At 42.0% G+C, this 7,049-nt stretch overlaps 1 long non-coding RNA gene across 1 annotated transcript in view; it reads right to left on the minus strand.

Moving 5' to 3' along the window:
- The window catches only part of LOC107183537, a 6,158-nt gene extending 1,522 nt beyond the window's left edge, over positions 1-4,636 (minus strand). Inside the window, exon 1 of the long non-coding RNA XR_001514331.1 lies at positions 4,626-4,636. This is a non-coding gene — a long non-coding RNA (uncharacterized LOC107183537). The remainder of the gene's footprint in view (positions 1-4,625) is intronic.
- Between the last annotated feature and the right edge of the window lie 2,413 nt (positions 4,637-7,049).

The raw sequence follows: 7,049 nt of genomic DNA on the forward strand, positions 1-7,049 counted from the left end.
AAATATCCCAGAGAAGCCAGCCTTAATTAAACGGTGTAGCCATCTTTTACCTGGGCTATTTAGATTTTTCTTGAGATTCAAATCCAAATTATTATTTTAAGGCATATTCTTCAGCAAATTCCCATAACAGAGACAATTTTACTGAATTTCCTTTTCTGCCTTGAAGTCAACCTTTTAACAACCTTCATTAGCATTTAAAAACTGTTCTTTATTATGGAAATGCCAATCCTGCTGCAAAAATCTAGTCAGCATGTTTTTTCCTTTGGGTAAATTTTGCCATCTTTCCTAGGAAATAATAAGTCTTGGGGTTTTTTTTTTTGTACATTTGTAAAGAGATTCCAGCTCAAAACTCTAATATCTGAAATCGGACGATGCACGCATTAGTTTCAAGCCACTTTTCTCTTTACAAGTGCACAGAAATTCCGGATGCATTTTTAAATTTTGTAAAACTTTTCAATTACAAGATGGACTTTAAATTATTTGTTACTACCACCAAGATCTGCACTTGTGGCAGCTCCACCCGGGCCCGCTCCCTAGGCTTCAAGGCTCACTGCAGGGGTTCTGGAAAACCACACCTGAGGCTGGCAAGCAGGTTTGTCCCAGCCCTTGACTTTAAAAGGACCATAATGTTTAAAGGACAGCGGGAGTGACCCACCTCGTCTCAGATCCTCGAGGGCAATCCACATCTCTCGTGAGGGGAATGCGCATCCCTCCTGAAGAGCAGAATGTCTTCTGGCTCTCCCAGCCTGTGGTCCTTCAGCAGTGCATCAACCTAGACCACTTTGGGAACTACAGAATTTCAGAAGTGAGCTAACACAGGACAGAACATATAGCACACAGAACAGAATAAGCAACACACAGACACCTACCGCGGCCAGTCAGCCTCTCCAGATCGGGGGTCCCTCGAGGGTCTTGGGGATCCGGGATGAGCCCCCAAATGTTATGCCCAGATTTCAGGATCCCCAAAAGACCACCAGGGAGTCAGCCGAGTCCGATGCAAAAGCAAAGAGTCTTTATTCGAGCTAGCTCGGCTCCCCGACCACACTCACCGACACAGCAGCAAGCAGCAGAGAGTGAGCTCTGTGGGAAGAGGGGTTTTACAGGTGGGTTGGAGTAAGGAGAGGAGAGAGGACTGTGGGCCCTGCCGATTGGCCAGGCGCAAGTCGGTGTCTTGTTACACAGGATGTGGTTGTATCTATGGCACACAGTTCCCTTAATTATCATTGGTTAGTTTAAAGAAATCCTAGGTGTGGCTAGCAGAGGCTTGGGCTTCCGGGAAGAAGCTCCTTGCCGAGCACATGGCTAAGGCTGCTGCCCCAAAGTGGAGGATCCGGGGTAAGATGGAGGGCGTAGCCCTCGCCCTGGGTCAAGATGGAGGGCGTAGCCTTCGCCCTTTCAATCATTGATAGAATTAAATGATCAATTTATACTAGTTTCAAAAATAAAAGGAGCTACATTATTAATAACCTTATAGTTTTAATAAAAAGTAAAATGATTAATCCCTAAACTATTCCCCTTCATATTCTTTTCCATTAATTTCTCTTTCTATAGTACTATTTCTTTGGATGTTTTTTACTGACCTTTTTGGGCACTGAAAACAGAATCTCTTGAACATTAGAGGGTGGTTGATATTGTTCAGATTATGATGGATCAAATGTTAAATAGATATTAATTTATAGAATGCCAGTAGTAATAGTATTTTAGTCTTATGAAAGAGCATTCAATCCCATATCAAAACATTAAAAATAAAGGAAATATTGGCACTCATTAAGACCTTCTTTTGTATGAAGAAGAAACTACAATTCTGAAGAGGTTCTTATATTAATTTCCTAGGGATTCTGTAACAGAGGACCATACACTGAGAGACTTAAAAACAATAAAAATTATTGCCTCACAGTTCTGGAGGCCAGCACTCCAAAATAAATGTATTGGCAGGGCCTTACTCTCTCTGAAGGCACTAGAATGTTCCATGCCTCTCTCCTAACTTCTGGTAGCCACACGCATTCCCTGGCTTATAGATACATGATAGCATTCTAACCTGTGTCCTCATATGGCATTCTCCTTATGTTTCTTCACATTGTCTTCCTTCTGTGCATGTCTGTCTCCATTTCTAAATTTTCTTTTTTATATAAGGACACCAATCATATTGGATTAGAACCCACCCTTATCTCAATTTAACTGCCTCCTTAATGACCCTATTTGCAAACAATATGACATTCTGAAGTACTGGGGGAGATTAAAAATGGCAGCAAAGTAAGTGGATGATGCATGGACATGCTCCCAGGAACAAACTGGAATTACAACTAAAGTTCATAAAAACTTCCTGAATAATCAATGAAAAGCTCAAAGGAGAGAGTCCTGATCACCAAGGACTAAAAGTGGAGATCGCATAGAGACTGGTAAGAGGGGTGGAGGCATGAAAGGTCTGGCTGGTCGCCTACAAACAGCAACTGAAATCCCAGAGAGATATCTCAGCTATGGAGGGTTGCAACTGAGAACTCGGGTCTAATCTCCAAGCTGGGCCCCCCAGCAGAGAGCACCAAAACTGAGAAAGGTACCCACATAACATCTGGCTGTGAAAAGCAGCAAGGGTGCTGTCTGCCAGGGAGACAGCTGGAAATTAAGGTACCTTCTTTAAGGGCCAATGCATAAAATTCCCTGTGCAGCCACCCACCTTCTGCTCTGACAAAGGGAGAGCAGAGTGGATTGGAGCTGTTTGAGCAGAAGCCAGGACTAGGGACTTGTGGGTTAGAGCTCAGAAGGCAGACACCCCCATTTCCTGAGCTGAGTCATTCCCTCATGCAGCAGAGGACATCTTTCCCACACAGACATTTGCTATACAGGCAACCTTGCCTGGAGGGAAAACAGTTGACACACCCTATTGGAAAACACCTTGCCCTGAGGCCACTTAAAAAACTAAAAGTAACAATTAGCCTCCAGGCAGAAGCAACTGCTACATCCTGTTGAAAGAAGCTCTCACTACGCCTGTGGACGATTGCCTGGGGGCAATTCAAGTCAGACTCCCATCAGTCTGTAGACCAGTGGTTCTCAACCTTCTGGCCCTTTAAATACAGTTCCTCATGTTGTGACCCAACCATAAAATTATTTTCGTTGCTGCTTCATAACTGTAATGTTGCTACTGTTATGAATTGTAATGTAAATATCTGATATGCAGGATGGTCTTAGGCGACCCCTGTGAAAGGGTCGTTCGACCACCAAAGGGGTCTTGACCCACACCACACAGAGGTGGTTTCTGGAGGCTTTGAGTCTTTGCCTGATCTAATTAGTCAGAAACAGCGCTTAACACTGTCTTGCACTAGATTGAGAGGCATAGAGGATCTGCCTAATACATAGTCACAAACCCAAACAGGCAGCCAAACTGAGGAGACAAAGAAACAACCCCCAAATGAAAGAACTAGAGAATTCTCCAGAAGAAGAAATAAATGAAGCATAAATAAGAAATTTATCTGAAACAGAGTTCAGAGTAATGATGATAACGATGCTCAACAGCCTAAAGTACTGGGGGTTAGGCCTTTTTTAAAAAAATATATATTTTATTCGTTTTTTACAGAGAGGAAGGGAGAGGGATAGAGAGCCAGAAACATCAATGAGAGAGACACATGGATCAGCTGCTTCTTGCACACTCCCCACTGGGTATGTGCCCGCAACCAAGGTACATGCCCCCGACTGGGATCGAACCTGGGACCCTTGAGACTGCAGGCCGATGCTCTATCCACTGAGCCAAACCAGTCAGGGCGGGGTTAGGACTTTTAACATGTTTTAGAGAAAACACAATTCGACTCATAATACTGTTTTAGTAAGAATGTAAGAGGCGAGACTCTAAAAGTTGAGATTATTTTGTGTGATCTGTAGCTCTCAAACTGAAGCACTGTTATAGGGAGAATCATTTTCTAGCACTTAAGTTGAGAGTGAAGAATGGGATAAGTGATATTCAATGTGTGTGTTCTCTGAGTGCCTTGCAATGCCCATTCTACAGACCTCATCCAATTTATCATATGTACTAATACATATGGTACACATGTTATGGCTACAGGTAATATTTTTTTAAAATATATTTTATTGATTTTTTACAGTGAGGAAGGGAGAGGAATAGAGAGTTAGAAACATTGATGAAAGAGAAACATCAATCAGCCGCCTCCTGCACATCTCCTACTGGGGATGTGCCCACAACCCAGGTACATGACCTTGACCGGAATCAAACCTGGGACCTTTCAGTCCGCAGACTGACACTCTATCCACTGAGCCAAACCGGTTTCGGCTGGGCAATATTTTATATACTGTAAAATATATTTTATAGGATGTAACTCCATGATTTTTATGTTATTAAAGACCTCTTTATTTGGATAACATAAATTAGAAAGGCTCAGCCATATCTAGGTTACAAAAAGGAGATGGTTCTATTATAAACTTCCTTAACCAGTTTTATCTTACACAATCATGGCTCCCCAGGCCTACCACCAAAAAGGTATTGTATGTTTTTAAGTAATAAAATACAATCAGCCAAATTAGCTGTGAAAATCTACTAAATACAAACTCTAACTTGGTAACAGCCTCTAGAACACACACACACACATACATATGTACATTTGCACACACATATACACATGTGCACACATTATAGTGAAAATTATCCCAGATCCAGAATTAAGTCTGATAAACCACTGTGGCAATTACTTGAACACCTTGGCTTTATATACCTGCGAAGTCTTCACTGAACACACAGGGTTGAATTTAAAAAAGTTTTTTTTAAAAGACAGTTTTTGCTTTCTCTGTAATTATTCATGGATATGAATATATCATTTTCCTAGGTCAGATGTCCTACGTTGATGAGATACATAAATATACAGAAGTGGCAATAATTCATGATATTGAGGTGTATATTGATTCAGACACTTTCTTAAATGGGAAGCAGTCAACAAAAGACTGTAGACTTGGATTTCCACATTCTGCACACTAGAATCTTGCCTACAACCAACTGGCAGAGACACATAGCACATGGAGGAAGCATTTCACTCAGGACTTTATGAAGACAACCTAGACATTTACTGAGAATCATAAATGTACATATTTTATTATATGGTTAAAGCATGATTATATATAATAATTATAACATTAGTATTTAATAATAATGTATGTGTCATGCACTGTTTGAAATGCTTTCTCTTTATTAACACATTTAATCTTCACAATAAGCCTATAAAAAAGATTTAGTATCCCCATTTTGGGGTATAGTAATGAGTCACAGAGGAAAAAAAAAACTTGCATAAGAACACACAGCTTATAAGTGTGATTTCTGACTTTATAAAACCTGTGTTCTTAACTACACACTTTAAATTGTGTAGAGCACTATAATTAATTTCCTACATTTCTTCTTTTCTGTCTGAAGAATTGATGAATATTCATAGCCAGGTGTGGCTAAGAAAATGATCTTCATTTTTATCTTGTTTTGATCTACTTTACTACAATTCTGTTATAAGTCTTATTCTGGTCATATTGTTATTTCCTTTGAGATCTGTATTAAATTAGGCTACATGTATTAACTTTGTACTGTGTCAACTTAGCTAACCTGGAACTATGTTTCCCAGAATTCGCTTCCTTGTGTGGTTCTAGTATCTGGTTGGCAACAAGATATTTTAAAAGGTGAAAGTGAGTGGTAGTCATCTGAAGGTTAGTGTTAGGTGCTAGGCAATACTGCAGAATGTGCACATTGCTGATGACATGTTTGCTTATCTTATTAGCACAGGGCAGCAGCTGGGCCCACAGGTTGTTATTATTGGAGGTTTCTGTTTGTCCTTGCTCTCTTTCATGTCATGTTCAGTTTTTCTGACTGCTAGCCCTGCTACCTACAGTGACTTCAGGATTACCACCATATGCAGAAACAACAGCTCTCATAAACTCATAGAGAGAAAATTGAAGAAGAAGGAATACATCCCAACTCATTCTATAAGGCCAACATTCTTACACTGATAGAAATAGCAAACAAAGATACTACAAAAAACCCCACAAACATATCGTTTAGAGAAAACAATTTGACCCATAATAGTGTTTTAGAAAGAAAGTAAAGATTAGACTCTAAAAGTTGAAATTTATTTTATGTTAATTTCCTTCATGAACATAGATATAAAAATTCTTTACATTTTAGATAGAGTCAAACAATATATTGCATATCTATCTATAATAATAAAAGCATAATATGCTAATTAGACCAGACTTCCTTCGGAAACTCCTTCCAGATGTCCTTCTGGATGAAGCTGGGGCTGCAAGGGAAGCCCAGGTCCCGGGTGCCAGAGGGAAGCTGGTACTGGCAGCCGGGGGAAAGAAGGCCTACTCTTGCATGAATTTCATGCGTTGGGCCTCTAGTGTATATATAAAAGCCTAAATGACCATTACAGTGAAATGACTGGTCACTATGATGCGCACTGACCACCAGGGGACAGATGTTCAATGCAGGATCTACCCCCTGGTGGTCAGTGTGCTCCCACAGGAGGAGCACCGCTCAGCCAGAAGCTGGGCTCACGGCTACCAAGCACAGCTGCCACAGCGGGAGCCTCTCCCAACTCTGCAGCAGCACTACCAAAGGGCAGCAGCAGGCTCAGCGGGCTGGGATGAGCACGACCTGCACGGTGCCTGGCCTGATTTGGGCTCCTCTCTGGATGGCTGTTGCTTGGTGCACTGCTACATCCCCCGAGCGGTCCCAGACTGTGGGAAGGATGTCTGACTGTGGCTTAGGCCCGATCCCAGTGCCATTCTCTATAGAAGACAGTCTGAACAATTCAGTAACTCAGGGAAGTTCAGGGAACTCAGGGTGAGCCTGCCTCCATGCTTGACTCACCCACTCGATGGTGTTCACAGGACAGACCATGGTGGCCCAGCCCGTGCACATGCAGCAGCTGCTGAAGCTCAAGCAGCAGGCCGTGCATCAGCGGAAGGCCATACAGCCACAAGCCATCAGGCAGACATCCCCCGAGGGGTCCTGGACTGGGAGAGGGTGCAGACCAGGTTAAGTACACCCCCCTTCCCCGCCCCCA

Source organism: Myotis davidii, unplaced genomic scaffold, assembly GCF_000327345.1.
Source record: "Myotis davidii unplaced genomic scaffold, ASM32734v1 scaffold960, whole genome shotgun sequence".
Classification (NCBI taxonomy): domain Eukaryota; kingdom Metazoa; phylum Chordata; class Mammalia; order Chiroptera; family Vespertilionidae; genus Myotis; species Myotis davidii.